We start from the raw sequence: 21,126 nt of genomic DNA, 5'->3' as shown, positions 1-21,126 counted from the left end.
CCCATCAGCACTGTGCGGGTGCACGAGCCGTTGTCGTCTCCTTCAAGTTTGCTTTATTTTTTTGGCTGTCCAACCCCATGTCTGATCAGATCGTTCCTGCGTCGCGGTGCTAACGTGAGCTCGGGCTGCTTCAAAGCTGCAGTTCGCTCTAATTGCTATTGAGCCGACATTGCTCTCCTTCTCCCCAACTGAAAGGAAAAGCGAAAAACCATTGGTAATCCTTCGGGGGGCTGCAAGCAGCTCTAGCAACCTGGGAGAGTGCCTGGGCTGGGGTTAAAATATTGTGTTTAAGGCATTACCTGGCCTTAATTTATATGGGAGGGATGCAGGCGCTCATTGCACAGCTGCTGTCTTTGCCCAGTTGGGGAAGGAGATCTCCATCCCGTGTTGCAGTGCCGTGCAGGGAACGCTCCTCTCCCCCAGCCGGGCTGCAGGTTGGGACGGGTGAGCCCCAGTGGTGTTCGTAGTGGTGATCAATCTCTGCAGCAGGGGAGGGAACTCCGGTTCTGAACCAGGCTCATAACTCTCAGCGCACACATCCCCGGGGCCCCACGGCACTATTAATCCTCCGCGCTCCCCGGGGCAGGGAGGGATGGGGGGAATGTCACCTTGTGGCAGGAGAGCTGTGACACGCTGCCAGGCTCCCGCGTGGAGATGTCTCCCGCTCTCCAGATCGCTGCGATGGACCGTGTGGCCCGGCAATTGATTTAAAAAGGGGAGAAAAAAAAAAAAAAAAGGGAAAAAAAAAAAAAAAAGGCAACTGCTTAGCTCTGGTTTTGCTGCTGCTGAGAGGACAGATTTGCCTGCTGGCAGCTAGCTGCCATGAAATGGATGAGCTGTTCAAGTGTGGGTTATGGGTTTAGGATCAGCCTGCCTGGGCTGCGATGCTGAGCCTGGATGGATGCACGGCCTGGGGCTGGGGGGGGGTTATTCCCGGAGGTCCCACAGCTCCTTGGCCGTGTGTGTGCACACTGCTGGGTCCTGTCCTGGGGGGGGGGCAGGGTCCTCATGGGGTGAGGATGCGCTGTGGCCCCCCCACGGGCGGGGAGGTGGGGGAAGCAGCGTGAAAAGCATGGCTGGGTTTCAGCTGGCGGCCGAATTGGATAATAGGAGGTTGATTAAGCAGGCTGCGCTCGGAGGAGGGAGTTAAGCATTTCCCTCCGGGCTGGGTGAAATTGGTTGGAAGGGAATGCGGGCTGCGCACGAGGCAGCTGGCTGGAAGAGAGGGGCTTTGCAGCAGCAGCCGGCAGGGACAGTGCTGTGCAATCCCTGTGCCGTGCTGTGCCATGCCACGCTGCCGCAGCCCATGGAGCTGAGCCGTGGCTGAGCTCCCAGTGAGCTCCCAGCTTCCCTGGGGTGCTCATGCTGCACCTCGAGCTGTCAGCACATCCATGCTCATGGCTGCACGCGGTGCTCCCGGCGCTCCTGCACCCATCCGTGCCCGCTCTGCCCATCCAGAGCGTGGCTGTCCCCTCCCAGTCCCACAGGGGCAGCGCTGCAGGGTCGTGATGCTGCAGGGTCGTGATGCTGCGGGATGAGAGCGGTCCCCGTTCCAGCGCAGTGCCAGGCACGGCACGGCCCCGCTGTGCAGCAGCTCGGCTCAAAAAGCGCAAGCGTTTTCAAAGTTGTTTTTTTTTTTTAAAAAAAAAAAAAATATATATATTTTTTTAATTTTTTTTTTCCATTTTTGACATTGTTCCTCAACCCCTCTCTCGCACTCCTTGTTAAGCTGTTAAATCACTCCATTTATTTAGTACGAGCATTGCTGAGAGCTCATTTTTATCTTGGTGAAAACCAGACTTGCTCATGGGCACATAATGAAATTGTATAAATATACCCTTAGCTGGGAATCTAATTTATTTTTCCTGTTCATTATGGGGTAGAAGGCCATTATGAGATGTATAACTTTTTTTTTTTCCCAGTGCTGGAATTGAAAGGCTGGTGCGGGCTCTTTTTATACTGATGATTTCGTCCTGATTCAATTTAAAGCTGGTTAGAGCTCAAATACTGGAGCGTAATTGACAAAGATCGGTGTGGGTTGTAATGCTAATGTTGTGGCGGCGGGTTTGGCAGCGAGGGAGGCTCCCAGCGGGGTCGGTCACCGTGCGCCATGGGGACAGCGAGCAGTGGGGCCAAGCGGGTGGCACCCATGGGTGTCCCCTGTGTGTGTATGTGCCCCGCGGGCAGGGTGCGATCCTGTCCGTGTGTCCGTCAGCGGGATTGATTTTTGACGGTATTGATATTGCTATAAAGTCATGTTTATAGAGCTATAATTAAGCGGGGCCATTTAGCAGGCAGTGTTAAGTGCCGAGCAGATTTATGGAACGGTTCAGCCTTCTGCGGTGTTATATTTCACCACGGAGCACACCGGGTTTGTATGCGCTCTGCGATTGTATTCGGTTGACAGTGATTAGGATAATGGGGGTTTCCGGGGTCATATTGCCAAGCTAAGGAAACAGCAATTATTGTCCCGCTGCAGTATCAACTTAATTGCATCCATTTGCAAGCAACACGAGCCCGGGCGTGTGGGGTGAGCTGGGAGGGCAGTGGGGTGGCCCCGAGCCTCTTGGATGGGTGAGCCCCCAGGGAGGGGCAGGGACACGCAGAGCAGTGTTCCACTGGGGTCGTGAGACTGCAGAGCCGGACTCTGCCCAGGGATGGAGGGGGGCATGCACCCCGTGCCCCTCCTGCAAAGCACAGAGCTCAGAGCGAGGTGAGGGATGCTCCGCCATGAGAACCGCGATCTGTCCGTCCGCCTTCCCAGGTTGGAGCGTGCTGCGCAGGGCAGCCCCCAGCTCTCGCTGCCCCAATTCGCCGCAGGGATCAGGTGGGCTTGTGCCGACTCAGAGGTGTTAAATGGCTCTAAATACTCTGCACGCTGCAATATCTCCACCACAGCGTTTAATTGAGTGCCACAGAAATGCCTATAAATAAATGTAAATGCCTCTGCCAGTACCCTCCCTCCTACAGCATCTCCTGAGCTCGCAGGAAGCCGATGAGCGGCTCTGCTCCGAATCCACTCCTGTGCTGTTCTCTCCTGTCCCCACCTGAGAGCGGTGGATCCCAGTGGTGGGATCCCTGTGCCGACCACAGCAGCTGGCACACGTCAGTGTGGGCGTTCACACGGCAAGGGGCTGTGCCCAGGGCTGCTGAGCTGCTCTCGCTTCCCCTGACTCCTGATGGAGAAAGAGGAAAGCTTCACAGGACGGTTGTGCCATTGCCCTGGGGTGCAGACGTGGGAGCATGCATACCGTGTTGGGAAGGGGGCAGCCCTGCTCTGGGTGCTCCCATGCCATGCCATCCCATACCATGCCATCCCATGCCGTGCCATGCCGTCCCGTCCCGTCCCATCCCATCCCATCCCATCCCATTGCTCCCACCCTGCTGCCACTGTCCCAGGTGGTGCTGGGGCTGTACCACATCCATCTGCGGGCAGCAGCTCGCCAGCAGTAGCAAGAAACAAATCCAAGGGCAGGAAATCAGACAGCAGAAAGAAGGGAATGGAGCATTTCACGGCTGTTTGTGCTGCTCCTGCATCTGTATTTGTGTCCAGATTCCTTTGTGATTGGAGATTCTTATATACTAAAATAGACGGATTTCCCACCAGACTGCCTTAAATCTCTGCCATATCAGGTTTTGAGTCCAAACAGACAAAATGTGCGTGTTCTGTTTTATCTATTGCAAAAGGTACTTTTTGGATGCCGGTGTGCGGTGCTGCCTCCTGGAGAAGCGCTGCTCAATTCTTCCCACGTTTCCTTTCCCAGAGCCTTTATAAAATTAAAAAAAAAAAAAAGGGGATCAGGAGCCTGAGAAAAGGGCAGTGCTGCCTGGGTGTGGGGTGGGTGCCCCATGGCACGGCCCCGCTGTGTGAGGGCCCAGGGCTTGGGAAGCTGTGCCAACTGCGTCCCTAAATAGGATCCTCAGCCCTGTCACTTGACTGCCTCTTCAGCGCTGATGAGCCACTCTGATGTTACTATTTAAAGCCCTAATTGCTTTAATCAGCTCGCCGTTGGCCTGTGTGCAGCTCAGGGGTCCGGGCGCTGTGGGGTGCCCCCAGCCCAGTAATCAGGGGGGAACTGTGCCCTTGGGGGAGACCTGGGGAGCAGTGGGGAGAAAAGGATCTGCTGTTACCATGGGATGAAGGATGCAACAGCCGGGAGTTCCCCATGTCCTCTCTCCCTGTGCTCACCTTTATCACTGTTAATTACTCCCCAGGGTCTGAGTTCACCTTTGGGGTTGGCAGTGATGGAGGAGGACGAACCCCGCTCCTGTTCCCTCGCAGCAGTGGGACGCATCCCAGCCCGGGCTGCAGCTTTGCCCTCGCAGCATCTCATCCTAGCGGTGACACAGGGCTGAACTGGTGGCGGGGGGACAGCAGCATCCTCCATCCCCCCCCCTCCCTACGCCCATCAGGTGCAGTGGGACCGTGGGTGACACCATCCCAGCGCGCCCTGGCTGAGCAGAAAGCCTTGCACAGCGGTGCTGCCGCTTCGAGCGGGCTTCCCGGGGAGCGAGGACATCTCCGCGTTGATTCAAGGACGTCCCTCCTCAATTAAATCCCGGCGTGGACTAAACAAACGGGCTGCTGAGATCAAAGGGTTTTTTTTTTTTTTTTCCCTGGTCTTTTCAAAAGAATATTTTTTTGAAATGGTTGAAAAGATGCATCGGAGGGAGAGCGGTGTGGGTTTTGTCTCCATTAGCCTGGAAGGGAGGAGGAACTTCCATTAAATTCACATCCAGGCGTTTGCCTGTGTTATTGCAGAAGTGGATTGTTGGTAAAGATTGGTTCTGGGGCAATGGCCTGGGCACGCTGCAGGCTGGGACCCCCCTGCGCTGCCCCACAGCACTGCAGTGCCATTGGGGCACGGGGTGCCACCTCCCCACGTCCCCTTTGGTCTCTGCCAGATATGTCATAGCATCATAGAATGGCTCTGATTGCAGGGGACCTTAAAGATCACTCAGTTCCAACCCCATCACCATGGCCTGGTTGCCCCCCACCAGCTCAGGCTGCCCAGGGCCATCCGGGCACCTCCAGGATGGGGCACCTGTGTGGGTATCCCCATCCCCAGGATGGCTGTGCAGGAAGCAGCAGGACATCTGCTGTCCCCTCCTGGGATGGGGCTCCCCCCGGTAGCACCGTGTCCCTGTCCCCCCACAGTGCTCCCCCACCAGCAGCCCCGTTGTGCCCCCATGCATTGCTGCACCTGAGCTGCAGCCCCAGCTCTGCTCTGGGGCATTTGGCTGCATTTCTGTGGGGGGTGAGGAGCGATTCGGTGGCGTGCAGCTGTGCTCCCCCGCGGGCCTGACCTCCTCCTGCTCCTTCTTTCAAGGATCCGTCTGTGCAGAAATTGATCCCTGTTGCCACCGGCCCCGTCTCCTTTTTCCTTTTAAATGGTGTCACTCTTAAATTTCCTGGCTGCTCTAATAGATTTTTATATAATCACTACAGTGCACTTTTAAAGAGCGATAGATCACGTTCATTGCTTTTCCCCGTGATTAATTTCCCATAATAGTCCTCTGTAACACCAAGGCAAAGAGAGGAGAGAGAAGAAAACCCCCACATTATCCACTTTGTGCTCAGAGTATAAATGAATTAGATTTAATTTTTGTTTAATTGTTTCCATAGCTCAGCCTCGGCTAACTTTGCAGGATAATTTATTTTGCAGTCTTGGGGAAAAGGAGGGAAGAAAGTCTGCAGCTGAGCGGTCTGCCTGTGGATAGTGCTTAATTACAGCTGATCGTCTGATCTGCTGGTAATTATTGGCATCTCATTAGGCCCCCTCCTGCTGTGCTCCCCTTTGCACTACCTGGGTCAGTGCATGGAACAGGGCATGGAGCAGGGTACAGAGCATGGAGCAGAGCACAGAGCATTGCGTGGAACAGGGCATGGGGCATTGCAAGGAGCGTGGCAGGGAGCAGTGCATGGAGCATGGCACAGAGTAGGGCATGAAGCATTGTGTGGAGCAGGGTGTGAAGCATTGCACGGAGCAGAGCATGGAGCAGGGCACAGTGCATTGCATGGAGAATTGCATGGAACAGTGTACAGAGCATTGCATGGAGCAGAGCACAGAGCAGGGCATGGAGCATTGCATGGAGTGGGGCACAGTGCTTTACATGGAACATTGCATGGGGCATTGCATGGGGCATTGCATGGAACAGTGCACAGAGCATTGCATGGAGCAGAGCGCAGAGCAGGGCATGGAGCAGGGCACAGTGCATTGCATGGAGAATTGCATGGGGCATTGCATGGAACAGTGTACAGAGTATTGCATGGAGCAGAGCACAGAGCAGGACATGGAGCATTGCGTGGAGCAGGGCACAATGCTTTACATGGAACATTGCATGGGGCATTGCATGGGACAGTGTACAGAGTACTGCACGGAGCAGAGCACAGAGCAGGGCATGGAGCAGGGCACAGTGCATTACATGGAACATTGCATGGGGCATTGCATGGAACTGTGCACAGAGCATTGCATGGAGCAGAGCACAGAGCAGGGCACGGTGCACTGCACTGCACAGAGCAGAGGACAGAGCAGGGTACAAAGCACAGAGCATTGCATGGAGCATGGCACGGAGCAGGGAGAGAGAAGCGCAGAGGTAGGAAGGTTTCTGTGTTTCCACATCCAAAGGATGTGTGGTCCCCTGAGAGCAGCAGGCCTGGTGGCAGCGTTGTCCCGGGGCAGGACACAGCTCGGGGGGAGCCTTGTGCCATCCCATCCCATCACGGAGCGTGGGAAGAGCGGCGGGCCCGGAGCCACCTCATGTCCTCAGAGCCCATTAATCACTGCCGGTGGGGGCATCGGGCCCTGCTTAAAATGCATCGGCAGTGCCGAGGTGAGAGCAGGAGCTTGAGAGAGCCTCTGTTAATCTGCTCCCTCGGAGACGGGCTACCTTCGGCCTGTTAATCAGTTGCAGTAATTACAATCCCAACTTTACATGTGGAATGTTAATTAACGCACGGATACAGGGGCCAGCAGCCAGGCGCCGTGTGCCCGGTGCGTGCCCGCTGTGTGCCAGGTGCGGGGCCACGCTGGTTCTGCTGCATGGTTCCTGGGTGCTGGGGTGTCAGTTGGTGGGTTCAGTTCTTGTGCTGCTTTTGTTTTCAGTCTGGAGAGGTGGACCTGCCCGGTGGCTCCCATCTTTCACTGTCGCCTTTCCCGTGAGCTTTTAACCAGGTTCACTAAAGCTCTTCTGTCTCTGCGTCCGTGCTGCTCATAAATCTGGGGCTTGTCTCTCCAGGCCCTGGGCTGTTGCCAGTCTTTAGGTGATCCGACTCCTCAAAATGAGGAACGCTTCTGCTGGCATTCCTGGCTCCCTCCCATCACCGACGGCGTTGCAAAAGGCAGTGGGGATCAAGCAGTGCAGCAGCTGCCTGAAGCAGCAGGGCTGGGAGCAGCAGGGCTGGGAGCAGCAGGGCTGCAGCGCTCAGTGTGGAGCTCAGTGCAGTGGCATTTGGGGACCCTGGGGCATCGCGTTGTCACTGTATGTCCTGGAGCCTCTGTGGCGTGAACCCCTTATGGAGGTAGGGGATGCTGGTGTTTCCCTGAGAAACGCACGTTGCTGTGGGCATGGGCTGCTGTTCCTGCACCAGTGGCAGAACTGGGCACTGGCCTTGGCAAAGTGGCTGTGTTCAGGGTGCACGCTGAGTTGGGTGTGTGCATTGGGTTGGGTGTGCGTTGAGTTGGGTGTGTGCGTTGGGTTGGGTGTGCGCTGGGTTGGGTGCATGCATCGGGTTGGGTGCATGCATCGGGTTGGGTGTGTGTTGGGTTGGCTATGCATGTTGGGCTGGGTAGGTGTTGGGCTGGGTGCACGTCTTGGGTTGGATTTGTGCAGCAGGTGTGTGGAGGGCTGGGGGATCTAAAAGTTATGGCATGGAGGGAGCGAGTGGGCAGCGTTGCTCCAGGGGAGTGCGCTGCATGTGAGATCTCTGGGGTTTGGAGCAGTGATAGCTCACAGTCACGGGGCAGAGCTGTCCCAAGCTGCCATGGGCTGAGGATGGAGCAAGCCAGGTCTGAGCACTATGTGTGATCGGAGGTCACAGTCCTCCTCAAGCAGAATTACAAATTTCCTCATTCCATGACACTGAGCCCCGTGGGGTTTCCAGAGGGCTGATCACGGGAAAGCTGTCATTTCCGTCCTTAAAATGTGAGTAGTGAGTGGCAGATGGCGAGGGAAAGAGTTTAAGATCTAATAATGGCTGGAGGAGCGGTGAAGGCATCCCTGAGCAGCCAGAGTGTCACCTTGAGAGGCAGCGCTGTGCCTGCAGCCAGGACGGCCATTCTCCAGGGGCAGCTCCCCTTGTCCCATCCCTGCTGAGATCACCCGTGCTGTCCTTTCCCACGTATCCACCTTTTTGTGTCCATCTTTGGGCAGTGGCACGGAGCAGCCCTTCTCCTGCCTGGGATGCCCTGGAGCTGTTCCATGGCTCTTTCCCCTGGTGCTCCCCTGGTACCATCTTGTGGCCACGTTTCAGTCCCGTGCTTGGCGGAGGTGCTGCTCCCAGAGCTGCTGACAAGGATCCAACTTCAGGATACCTCCATCCTTCTGTGCTAGAAAGTGCTGGCACTTCTCCACGCACCTACTGCCTGCTGGCAGAGCACCAGCTGGAGCCACCAGAGGGAACAACAGGACCTTCTGGGACCGTCCCTGCAGGGCACTGGGGCTGCATGGGGCGAGGATGGCACTATGAACGCTCTGTGCCAGTCCTGTCCTGCTGCAGGCACAGATGCTTTCCATTCCATTCGAACTTCTCCATCTCATCGTTTCAGGGATTAATTGAAGTGTTTCTTCCTCCTCTCTCCCTCCTTCCCTCCTGTTACGTACAGCTGCGCATGGATTTTGGGGTCACGCTCGTTTACATCAGTTCTATTTACATGAATGGTGTTTGTTTTTGGAAAAGCAGCAGAAATCCCATACAAACACTCGTTCCGTGCATCCCACTGCTGCCAGCTCCGGGACAACCCCTGCCCACAGCTCAGTAGCCCCATGTGCCAGCTGAGAAGTCCCTGCCGTGGTCACAGACAGCTCTGGCGTGGGCACGTGGTGACCCGCTGTGGGTGGGTTGGGTTGGATGCCGAAAGCCGCTGCATCCGGGGGCGGTGGGGATCAGCTTGGGGAGACCCTAACCCTAACGCGCAGGGAGATCGGGGTGGGGGAGAGCGTTTAAGAAGAAGGAAAAGCAAGGGGAGGGAGGAGGTATGATTATTTTTTTCAAACAGCTCTCAGCTGCGGGGTGACTTTAAAGCTCCCGTTCCCTTTCTGGGGGTCAGGCGGGCAGAGCCCGGCCCGCAGCGGCGTGGTGCTTTGTCGGAGCGGCTGCGGTCGCGGTTATTAACGGGGATGCAGAGACCCAGAGCCTCAGATCTCTGTGCGCTGCTGAGGGAAATAAGCAGAGCCGCCTTATCACGCTCATTTAACTGGTTAATACATCTTCAGAGCAAATAATGCAGTCTGTGGGTGAATTGCTTAACCAACCTCATTACTATTGTGCATTTAGCAGCTTGGAGGAAGATAATACCTTTCAGGTTTGACCCAATTTTAGTTTTTGTTGTCATAACCATGGAAAATCGACCTTCAGAGACCCTCAGCAGTGAGCCTGAATAGGAAGTGATTTACAGCAAAAGTGCTGCGCGGAATACTTAATGCACTTGTGCAGAAGAACAGACTGCACTGCTCCTCTGGCACCCGGCCCCCCCGCAGCAGGTGCTGCCCACGCTCTGCCCCCGGGCACACGCTGCCCCTGCACGGTCCCTGTGGGTTGGGGACGGGGCTGCCGTGGCTGGGGGATGCCGCTGCCGACCCTGACCACAGCATTGGGAAAAACACAGAGAAGGGCAGAGGGTGTTCCTAATGGTGAGGTGCCAGAGGGTTGCAACAGGGGGGCTGTGCCCGCAGCTGCTGTCTGCGTGGGGGCAGATCCCTCTGACCGCCTCCCCGGGCATTTCCCGAGGTTTTCTCCATCCTGTTGTTCAAGATGGTTTCTCCTCCTGCTCCGTGCCTGTCTCTCCCTTCTTTCCCGGCCCTTTAATCTCATAGAAATGCACCTTCAGTACTAAATGAGGCTGTGATAACTCCCTGTTCTCTGGAGCTGGGCTCCAACATGCAAATGCAGCGAGCGGGGCACATCCTGCTCCCAGCGCCTCGCTGCCGCCCGCTCCGCTCGGCTCCTTAATGAGCCCCGTCCTTTGGCTCGCTCAGCGTTCCCTGCCCGCAGCCTTTCAGGACCTCGCGTTGCACATCGTGAGCAGCATGCACCGTGCGCCGTTTGCAGCTCGTTATCTCGGGCTCTGCAGCACCGCATGCTGATGGCACGGCCGCTGCTCGCCCGCAGCCCCGGGGGCTCCACGCGGGGCCCTTTGCAGCACGGGGCCCAGTGACAGCAGGAAGGTGTGCGTTGTGGTTTTGGGGCTGCATGGGCGCGGGGATGAGCTCCGCTCCGCGCCCTTGGGATTGCTTTCATTCTGCTGCTTTGCAGCTGAAGGAGAAGCTGCCCCCTCAGCGCAGCAGTTCAGAGTCTTTAGCCTTCCTCTGTGTCACCTCTACGGCCACGGATACCTCCAGGTGTGACGTAAGTGAGGCTTGGGGAGAAACATCTTCTGTTCAGCATCGAAATCCTATTACCAAACGCTGTGTTCTGCTGCACAGATATCAGCGCGGCGCAGATAAGTGGGAAATAGCTCCTGATCTCGGCTGCCGCAGCCGCTCTATCTGGGGCTGCACAGGCTCCGAGTGCTGCTTCAGTGCATTTGCTGCTGAAAGAGTCCCCGCTCTCCCCCGCTGCTGGAACAAAAGGAGAATAGCTGCTCGTGTTCGCCTTCACAGCCCTCCCCTCCGCCTCCCTTCCCCCCCTCCCCAGCCCAAAAGGATGGTTCTGCGTGGCAGCGCTGCTGCTGCAGTGGAACCCAAGTCACGGATGTTTATGGGCACTTGTCCTGCGGAGATGGGGCTGGGGCTGGGGCAGAGCATCCTCCCAGTAGCCCCGAAATGAGCGGCTGCGGTGGTATTGGGGTTGGCCTTGGGATCGCTGCCGCAGTGCCTGTTATCGCTGCGTCTCCTCCCCGGGGTGCTGCTGGCTTTGATAAACCCTCTCTTCAGCCTTCCCTGGGTTGGGTTGTAGATCCAATCGCAATGGTTTATTGTCTGGGACCAGCTCAGCAGCACGCAGGGAGCGGTGCGCCTGGGGATCGGTAACGTGCTCCCACATCCCACGTTCATTGCACATAAGAACGGAGTCAAACGGTATCCCAAGTTGGAAGGAGCCCACGGGGACCACAGAACCCAACCCCAGCACCAGCCCAACCCAAACCCTGTGTCAGAGAGCGGTGTCCCAGCTCTCACTGAGCTCCAGCAGCCTGACCCTCCCCTGCCACAGCTCCATGACATTCCCTTGGGTCTCAAGCACCCCAATCTTTTTGTCATCTTGGATAAACCCCGCAATGCAAGAGTGGAACTGCGGGTGGATGCGTCCGTGCTGGGGAGAGGAGCCCAGCAGTGCTGCCCGTGGGCTATGGGCACCCTGGGGCTGTGGGTCCCCTGCCTGCAGGAAGCGGTTTGGCGGTGATTAACGGCAGCGGTGCCGTGGGAGAGCACAGGAGCCGTGTGCGTGATTAAAAACTGCTCTCAGGAGCCCGCACGGCTGAATCTCCACTTAACCCTGCGCTCCGCTTCGGTGTCTGGTAACAAAAATAATCAAAGGAGGAGAGGAGCAGAGCTGCGAGTGGAGCTTAATTTGAGGGAGAGCAGCAAATGGGTTTCCGTGCAGGGTGGATTAGGAAATTGGGCTGTGACAGATTGACTTCAGAGGTGACTGATGGCGGGGGCTGGGGAGGGGCTTTGAAGCGTACGGTTCTGTTGAGCTGCGCTCTTGCTACACGCGTTAATCAGGAGCAGAGCCTAATGAGCGGGAATAATTGGATGGAAGGGGAATTCCAGCAGGTTGCGGAAGCCTGGGGACTCCCTGCACGGCTCACGGATCCGCTCCTCCCCAGGGCTCTCCGTGGTCCCGCAGGTGCAGTGCTGCAGGCTGCATGCAGTGGGGATGCCGGGGGCTGAGGGCACCCCGTGCGCAGTGCCAGTGCCTGAGCGGCTCCCTGGGCTCCTGGCAGCGGCTCTCAGTCCCTTTGCAGCATTATGGGATGGGGCGGCCATGCGGCTGCTGCATGGAGACTGATGGCCCCGTCCAGGTGCAGCGCTGCTCACTGCTGGGATCCCATGTAAATCTGTGCTGGTGGTGCCATTGGCAGTGCCCTGTCCTGGTGTCACCACTGATCCTCACCCAGAGCTCCGTGCTGCCTTTCCCCGGCCCTGGGCTGCTTGGAACGGGAGGGTTGCTGGTGTTCTGTGCTGCTATGGGCACTCTTTTCCCCTCTTCTCTTTGCTTTGTAACGAGCCAACCTTGGAGGACCTTGAGAGACGCTCCCACCGCTTGCCAGTCTTATCTACCACCCTCTGCCCCCTGTTCTCCCATGGGGATAAATCTGCTCCTGGTGTGGGGCCCGTCTCACTGCACCAGAGACTCCATCACTTACGCAGGGCTGGGGGGCCACTGCTGGGGATCGTGGGGTGGATGGCAAATACTCAGTGCCAAGATTGATGCTGTCCCACCCAGCGTGGGGAGAAAGGCCGTGACAGCGGGGGATACACAATAAAGGATTGCCCACTCTGCCCAGTGGGGGGAAAGCAAAATGGAGCCACTTGAACACAATGTGGGACTGCAGCTGCCTCCACGGGGGAGCTGAGGGGCTGGGTGTGTTTGCCTCTCCCCGTCCCCAGGCTGTGTGCTGCATCCTGCTCTTGGGATGCCCCCACCAAGGGGGAACCCCGAGCCCAGGGAGGGCTGCGCTGTGCTCCCTGCAGCCAGGTGGGACCGCGAGTTGTGTGCTGGGATGGGGCAAAGCGGACATGAGCCCCTGCAAGCTGTGCCGCTCAGCAGCTCTGCTGCATCCTCCTCCGTTATTAGCAGTGATGCCTACACAGGGACGGCACTGGAGCCTCTCCCTCTCTCTTGCAGGCTGAGCAGCCGCTGCTGTGAGACCCCAACGGCTCCTCCCGACCGCACGCAGGGGCAGACACCAGCGTGAGCTCCAGCCTGCGCCCACGACACCTCTCCGCCCCCCAGGTATGTCCGTCTGTCCATCCCCGCACAGCTGGGCAGGGAGGGAGCGCGTGGGCTACGTGGGGCTGGGGGCAGGTCCTGCTTCCCCAGGGCCATGCCTGGTGCCGCAGCCCACGGTCCGATCCGAACCGTCATGAACCCGGCACTGGCGCTGGGCAAGGGCCATGTGCCCCCTGCCTGGGTGTGAACGATCCCATGGAAGTCCCTCAGAGCATGTCACCACCTATGGGGTGGGTGCTGCTAGAGTTGGAACCCATCCCCGTCGACTGGAGCTGCACAGCACAAGCTCCAGCCTGCACGGTGATGGGACGTTGCGTGGGACGCGGCGCGGTGTGCGTGCACCTCCCATGGGACAGCACCCAGGGGTGTGGGGAGACCCCTCCAGCACCACTGAGCTGCTCCATCCGTCCCGCGGGAGGGCTCTGGAATGGGAAAATGAGTGTGAACTGGAGGAGCTGCGTCCCCCTGCTGGGGGCAGAGATTGTCCTGAGAGAAGGATTAAAGTGAAGCCTCTGCGAGGAGGCTGTGCAGATGTATTTCCCCAGCTGCATTAATCAGCTTGAAGGCAGCAAAGGAAGCTGAGCTCCGTGTATCACCTTGAAGCTCTCTCTCTTTTTTTTTTTTTTTTTTGTCTTTTAGAAAACTTTGGGTGGATGTTATTGCTCATGAAAGCGAGGGTCTGATCATGCTGGGTAGGAGCAGGCGTAGTGTGGGCTGCCGCTATTATGCAAGCTTCCCACATGCAGCTCTGCCAGTGCACGCCGTTCCAGAACAACAGCCCGAGCCCACCCCCAGGGCTGCACAGCCCCACGCTGCCCCGTGCCCTGCACCGCCACTGGGTGCTGTGGGCTGGGGGTGGCCGGCTCGGGGCTGTCACCGGGCAGCCGTGCTGCATCCCCGGCCCCAGGAAGGGAGCCTGGTGCTTGGCTTGGCTCAGGGGGCTCACAGATGTGTCCTCGCTGTGAAAGCAGCCAGCGTGTCACCGAGCCCCGCGGAGATGCTCCCCGTCATCCTCCAATCCAACCGAGCCCTCCCCGCGAGGAAAGCGCTCCTGGAAGGAAGGCTTGAAGCTGAGCAATGGAGAAACATCAGAAAGGGGAGCCCTCGAGGCGCTTTTGTTCCGTGAGTGGGAGTGCTAGATCCTCTTAGACATGAAAGGCTGCAGCTCCATCCCCAAAGTCAGCGAGGGGCTGCGGCGAGGGGGAGGATGGGGGGCGGCTGCAGGGGGAGGTCAGCCCGGGAGCGGCTGTCACCGGGATCCCCTCTCCCCCTCCCCTCTGAGCGAGGAAATTGGGTCACACTTGAAAGTCAGTTTCTTGGCTGTGGATTTAATTTGGCTTTTCCAGGCTAGTTATCATATAATAAATTCCAGGAGATTTATAGAAAACATGCCCAGGGAGGCTTAGGCGGTGTGTAACAAGATTTGTGCTATTTCCCGCTGTAGAGCAGATCCAGTGAGCGCGGTGTGCCCGGGGCAGGGCTGGTGCACTGCGGGATGGGATGGGCTTGGGGACCCCAGCTCCTGCAGTGGGGCCGTGCATCCCTGTGTGTCCCCATCCCCTGTGCCCCATCCCCCAGACTCCACTACTAAAGCCTCCCCCACCCCAAGCCCCTGCACTGCAAGCACTCTCCTCTGCCCCAGCTCTTTGGCTGCAACAAGTGGCTGCGGGACAGCGAGCTGAAACCTGCAGGTCCTGGCTCCCCATGCCTTCGGGAGATGGGTTTGCTCACTGCTTTGGGACAGGCCAACAAGGGAAAGCAGCGTTGGTTTTGCTATGATTTCTGTCATTTGTAACACCATGGCAGCAAAGTGGCTGGGAGAGAACCTGTGCAGCGCAGAGGGCACTGCCAGCCATGCTCCCCACACCGCCTCTCGCTGCTAACGCCGCCCAATTAGTGTCTTATTAGTCACTCCACGTGTTAAAGCATTAAGAACAATTAAGGGTGAGAAGAGTTTCCAGATGTAACGGCAAGCGCTGGAGCCGGGAGCTGGCAGCTCTGCTTGGTGCTCCCATATGGAAACAATCTCGAGCACAGCAGGGCTTGCTGTAGGATGGCGTGCTGCTGTGGGGCCAGCGTGGGGGTCCCGGGGCTGGTTTGGGGTCCTGGAGTTGGTGTAGGGCCAGGAGCTGGGCTGCTCCCACTGGGGTGGGGCTGAGCATGATTGGGTCGTTACCACTGGGGCAGTGTCACTGAGGCCGTGGCAGTGGCACCAGTGCTGGGATAGGTGTCCCCAAGCATCGGGATGTGCCTCAGCACCTGCTGTGTGCTGGAAGTGCTCCTCATTATGAAGTCTGCGCATGAACTCAGGTCCAGTGTTTGTGTAGTGGCTGGGCTCGGCGTGGCTCAGTCCCTGTGCGCCCAGCAGTGCTGGCAGCCCCACAGCGCAGAGCTGGGAATGCTGCAGGAGTGCATCTGGGACGGCGCATGTGGGGGACGACTGCCTCGACAAAGATAGCTCCCTTGTTGTGACACTTGGAGGCACGGGAGACGTAGCACGAGCAGAGACGAGTGTGACTTCAGAGCTGGAGTGCAAGTGACTTCAGCTCCCCAAAATAGTCCCTGGTGCGATGGTGCGGAGAGGGGGCCTGGAGCCGTCGGGGCGTGTGGTCCCTAATGAGCAAGGTGGGTGCACCCCAGCGATGCATCCATCGCTGCAGCGGCTGCAGGCCCCGCTTGGAGGGGATGTGCCTTCGGCGCGTTGGCATCGTTCTCCTCCCGCTGTCCCCAGGGTGAGGCACGCGGTGCGCGGACAGATGGTGTTGCTGAGTGACCTTGCAGCTCAGAGCCGAGCGATGGTGGGAGCCGCAGGGAGCGAGCAGCGGTGCTGCAACCTGCTCACGCCAGTGGGAGCCTGTCAGCCCCCGGGGCTGCAGCCGGAGCACGGCACGGCACAGGGCTGTGGGAGGGCAGCGGCGGTGCCCCGGTGCCAGCGCATCCAAGGGGCCGTGCAGCACTGACACTGTGCCTGGAACGGGATCTGATAAACCGCTCTCCGGGGATGGAGCACGCCGTGTTTGTGGAGCACGAGGAGCTGTGGGGCCGAGGGAGCACCCGGTCCATGGGTCCCCCACCCGTGGGTGCTGCTGTGCCCATCGCCGGGGCCGTCCCCGTTGCAGCATCACAGCAGCTCCGCTTACTTAACATGCAGCGAGTGTTGTACTGGGGCGAAATTTAGACGTAATTTTTTCTTTTCTTTTTTTTTTTTTTTTTTTTGGTGCTCGCATGTAAATGTGGGTAGGTGCTGTCCTGATTGATGGCAATTAGCATTTTCTAACGGTAACAGCTGTTCGGATTGCCAGGAGGCTGGTACCTCGCGCCCACGCTGCCATCTGCTCCGCTGGGCACTGCCTGGGGAGCGGCTCCGTGCTGGGGTGCGCTCAGCAGCACGGCGCAGCGGCTTCTGCTTTATTTATTTATTGGTTTGTTTGTTTTTATTTTTTGTTTGGTTGGTTTGTTTGGTTGTTTTTTGTTTGTTTGTTTGTTTGTTTGTTTTTGGTAAGAGGTGTATTCCAGAAGCATTCCCTCTGATGTTCCCTCTGGCAGTGGTTTGCCTGCATCTAGTTTTAGAGAAATCTTATGTTAAACCTTAACAAGTGCTNGATAATAATATTAAAAAAAGAGGTTTTCAGGTTTATAAATAGCTCGTTCTGTTTATGATGGGATGGAGGCTTCCCATCCGGGTTTGGGCGCTCGGTTAGCCAAGCGGTCCAGGTGGCCCACGGAGGTGGGGTGCGTGGCACTGGGGATCCCAAAGCTCAGCCCCTGTGCGGGGATGTGCCCCAGGAGATGCCCAGCGCTGCTGCCCGCCTCGGTGCCACGGCTCCGGATGGGTGCAAAGCGCAGCCGCCCCTCCTCGTTTCTCCTGGAAATCTCTCTCCTCCCAAGCAAGCAACCCAGAAACACACTTGCTTTTTTTTTTTTTTTTTTTTTTTTTTCTTCTCACAGATGCAGGAGATGGTGACTCATAGTCAGCTTGGAACTGAGTAATGTACCTAGATGTTTCTCTGGGTGTTTTTCCAGGTTAGAGCAGAAATTCTCGCGTGGTCCTTACGTTCTGAGCTCGGTGCTGCTCGGGGCTGGCAGTGCCCGGTGCCGCTGCTGCCCTCGGTGCCATGCTGGGCTGCTGGCACTGCCCGCTCTGCAGGAAGGCTGCAGCTTTGGTAGGGCCCTGCTGCCTCTCACCGCATCCCACTCATCCGGTGCTGCTCTCTGTGCTGTTGGGCTCCGTGTGTTCTGCCCTTCCCCTGCTGCTGGGAGCTGTGCTCTGTGCCACGCACGCTTTTCTGGTGCTCCCCGGCTCCTGTGGCTCAGATCCCGTTGGCTCCGTTCTTTATCCGCTTAGTTCTGGGGCTGCTCTCTGTGAGCTTTATTCCTCTCGCTGAGGACTTTATTTCCTCTCCTTGCATTAAGTAAAGCTCTGCTCTCCTGGCAGCTGGAGGCAGTGCCCTCCAAGGTGCTCCGCTCCTTGCTCCCGGAGCTGGCCCTGCCTTGCGGATGGGGTTTTGTTTCCTGCTGTGTGACTGGGGTTGAACCAACACGGGACCATTTGCTCTAAGGTGCACGAGGCCTCAAGCTGCTTTCTACCTGGAGCACTGTCTAGGGGAGCCCCACAGCCGTGCTGGTGCCACTGCACATCCCCGGGGCTTGATGCCATCCATGCTCAGGGTATGGCACACGGCAGTGCCGACCCCCAGCACCCACGCACAGAGGAGCCCGGCTCTGTGGCCACGTGTCACCGCGCTCGCTCCCGCGGCGCTCGTGGTGGTGCAAAGTTGTTTCCATGACACACGATTAGCTCTTCCCTGGGCATCGCTCACATTTCTCTAAAAAGACCCTGGCGTTCCGCCAGCTGCTTGGTAAGCTGCTTCGGAGCAGAGGCAAGCGTGGTGGAGAAGGGGGCCGGGCTGGAGGTGTGGGGCTGCGGCTCAGGGCTAGGGCTGGAGGTGTGGGGCTGGGGCCGGGCGCAGGGGATGCACACAGCCCTGGTGCTGGAGGCAGAGCTCCCCGGGCACCGCGAGGCGGATTTCCCCGTGCACAGCCGTTACCCAGCAGCACCGGAGCGAGAGGGATGGTGATTAAATGACAAAAGGTGAATTATAGAGAAAGTGCTTTCCTCCTCTCCGGAGAGCTCCCACGCTTTCTCTGAGGTTGGATTCAGAGGCATTTCTGTTTTTTATCCCCCCCCCCCTCCCCTCAATTTTCCTTTTAAGAACATGAGTCGATTGCAGCGCACATAAAAGGGGAGCGCTGGGAGCCTCGGCTGGGGGCTGCGTGCTCCAGGGCTGTGTTGGAATACATCCCTGTGGCACAGCCCCTCCAGCCGCCCCCCAGCTGGGGTGAGCGCTGCAGGAGGGGCTGAGAACCACAACCATAGGGCCCTGGGGACCATTCCATTGGGATGGCTCTGGGCGCTGCTCTGGTGCTGGCATCCAGGAACGGGATGGGGTGCAGGGCCCTGGGTACCGTGGTGGCACCGCTCTGGTGTCAGCCAGCAACGGGGTCTCTGCGTCTCAGGGTTGGGGTCCATTGCTGCAGCTCCACTCCCCACGCAGCCGCTGTGCCACGCTGCGTCCGCATCCAGTATTCATGGGAGCCTCACCCGGGGAAAGGTGACCCCGGCACTGATTACTCATTAAATTCTGGCAGAGCTGGAACGTGGCCCAGTCGTTCCCCCCTTGGAGTCAGAGCTGTGTGCGGCGAGCGGGGAGAGGAGGCTGAGGGCAGGGGAACAAACCATGTGCGGGATTGACACGGGGCCAGCGGTGCTGCCACCCCGAGGCGCTTCTCCTGCTGTCCCCTACGGGTCCCTTCCCACTCGGGATATGCTATGGTTGGATGATTCTACGTGTCTATCGGCCCCACAGGGCACAGGCACGGCACGTGGCAGCCCACCGAGCCCCGAAGAGCACGGAGCTCCTGTGGCTGCACCCAGGATGCTGTGGGGTTCCAGTGTGCGCTCAGCGCTGCGGGGTCGGATCCGCTCTGTTGGTGCGGGTTCTGCTCCGGTTTGGGACCCACGCTGCGCTCCGGGCTTAGGAAAGTCCCAGAAAAACCCCAACAGGAGCCTGTGACCGAGCAGGGGATGGCCTCAGTTCTGCAGCAGCCCAAGGGCACTGCGCTCTGCCCTGTGGGCTCGCTGTGCCGCTGGGTGCTCCTTCCCTCACTTCTCCTTTGGAAAACAGCCCCGCGCTGCTGTCATCGTTGTTCTTCCCCTCAGCTGTTTTCCAAATCCGTAAAGGAAAACTTCGCAGAGGTGTCAGCAGCCCAACAGCTCGCGCTGCTCTAATGAAATGGCTCCGGAGCGCAGAGTTTGATCTATTTTTAAAGCCAGCTCCGCGCTGTCTCTACCCGCCCTCCCACAGCACAGCTCCATCGCCGCGTTCCCATCACCCTGCTCCTGTGCCGTGGCCGTGCCGTGCCCGGAGCAGTTGCCCCAATGCTTTGGGGCCGGGGATGCTCCCACGCAGCGGTAGCAGGGAGCAGCCGGGGGCTCCCGGTGCCTTTCTGTCAGAGGGCGAGGAGCTCTGCGCCTCCCGTGCCTCCGAGCAGGAGATGTGCTCTGCTTGGAAGTTTGGTATTTTCTCCTCGTTTGATGCCCTGTTATTAAAACTCAATTTTCTACGAATAACGCCCTTTAAATAGAACTCGTCTCCCAGCAGTGACTCATCTCGGTGCAGTGCTGGGCAGGGCTGGCACCGCAGCCCTGGGGATTCCCCCCCCCCCAGTGCGCACTGTGCCCCAGTGATACGGGGGGTGGGGGCTGGGGCTGAGGCATCGTCCCTGAGCCCCAGATGTGGGGTTCTGGGGAAGGGCGTGGGACAGAGGGTGCTGTGTGTCCCCGTGCCTGGCGCAGCCTTTGCAGGAGGGCAGGAGTGGGGCAGGCACACCCTGCAGGAGCTGGTGTCAGGAGCTCATCCCTGCGTGCTTTGGTGCTGCGTGGGGCAGGGGATGCTGCACTGCCCTCACCGGATCCTTCTCAGCCACTCCTGCCATCCCATCATGTAAGTGCTAAATCTGCTAATTAGCAGGGCGGCCTGCAGGCCGCTTCATCACCGTTTGCTGCTGCTTTGTCTCTATGTCAAACCCTCTGCAAGCAGAAGGGAAGCTCTCAGCCCTGGCCGCTGTGTGCCCCATGGCTGTGGTGTGCCCCATGGCCACAAGGATGCTCAGTATCCCTTTGTCATAGGCTGATTTCTAGCTGCCGGGAGACCCCACCATGGGGGTACCTGCCCCACGGTGGGGTTTGTTGCCCAGCCCTCCCCCTGGCTCTGTGTGCTGCGGGCGGCTGTTCCCTGGCGAGCACAGTCGGGGCGGCAGCAGGCGAGCGCCGGAGTTAATTGGCAAAGTTGTGGGTGGAAGGAGTAAGTGACAGAGTGCTCTGGGGCATAATTGAGTGCTGCGCAGAGCGTGGGAGCGGGGAGCGGGAGGGCTGCGGGTGGGACGGCTGTGGCAGAGCTGCGTGGGGGGCACGGGGCTGGGAGGGGAGAGGCGTTGGGACTGAAATAGGCACTGGAGGTGTGGGGGAGAGGGGGGCTTCCTGAGGCTGAGGGACCGCTCTGGTCCTCGGCTGCGTCCCGTGTGCATGTGGTTATTTCCTACCAGGGAGGAAGAGGGCACAGGAGCATCTCTGACAGTGGCAGGTTCAGCTCTGAGCTGTTTGAGGCTCCTGCAGACATCAGCCCTTGCCCACCCCATGCTCCCTCCCTGGGAAGCTGCTCACTCCAGTGCAAAGTTTTCCTATCACGATTATTATTCTTTCTGGTCTGGCATCTGTTAAAGTGACAGCAGCTTGGGAAAGCGGACGGATTGGAACAAATTTCTCATAAAAAGTAGCTAAGTTGATGAAACCATTACGGTGCCTGCATCCTGCACTCAATCATTGTGACACAGCGGGGGAGAGGTGCGCGTGTGCTGGACACTGAGCTCTGCAGGAGCATGGGGCTGGGTGGCCTCACTGCTGCATGCGCCCATCCCATCCCATCCCATCCCATCCCATCCCATCCCATCCC

At 58.4% G+C, this 21,126-nt stretch overlaps 1 protein-coding gene across 7 annotated transcripts in view; it reads left to right on the top strand.

Annotated features, from left to right (window-relative positions):
* Positions 1,794-21,126, top strand: part of RBFOX3 (RNA binding protein, fox-1 homolog 3) — a 71,423-nt gene continuing 52,090 nt past the window's right edge. For 2 of the 7 annotated variants that reach the window (XM_021414972.1, XM_021414967.1), the window contains exon 1: positions 12,743-13,117. The gene's annotated coding sequence lies outside the window, so the exon portion shown is untranslated. Of the gene's footprint in view, positions 13,118-13,753; positions 14,285-21,126 lie in introns of those variants that run through there. The other 5 variants (XR_002443863.1, XR_002443862.1, XM_021414968.1 and 2 more) reach the window with 5 other exon arrangements.

The sequence above is a fragment of the Numida meleagris genome, chromosome 17 (assembly GCF_002078875.1).
Source record: "Numida meleagris isolate 19003 breed g44 Domestic line chromosome 17, NumMel1.0, whole genome shotgun sequence".
Classification (NCBI taxonomy): Eukaryota; Metazoa; Chordata; class Aves; order Galliformes; family Numididae; genus Numida; species Numida meleagris.
This window is presented reverse-complemented; position numbering and strand designations above follow the sequence as displayed.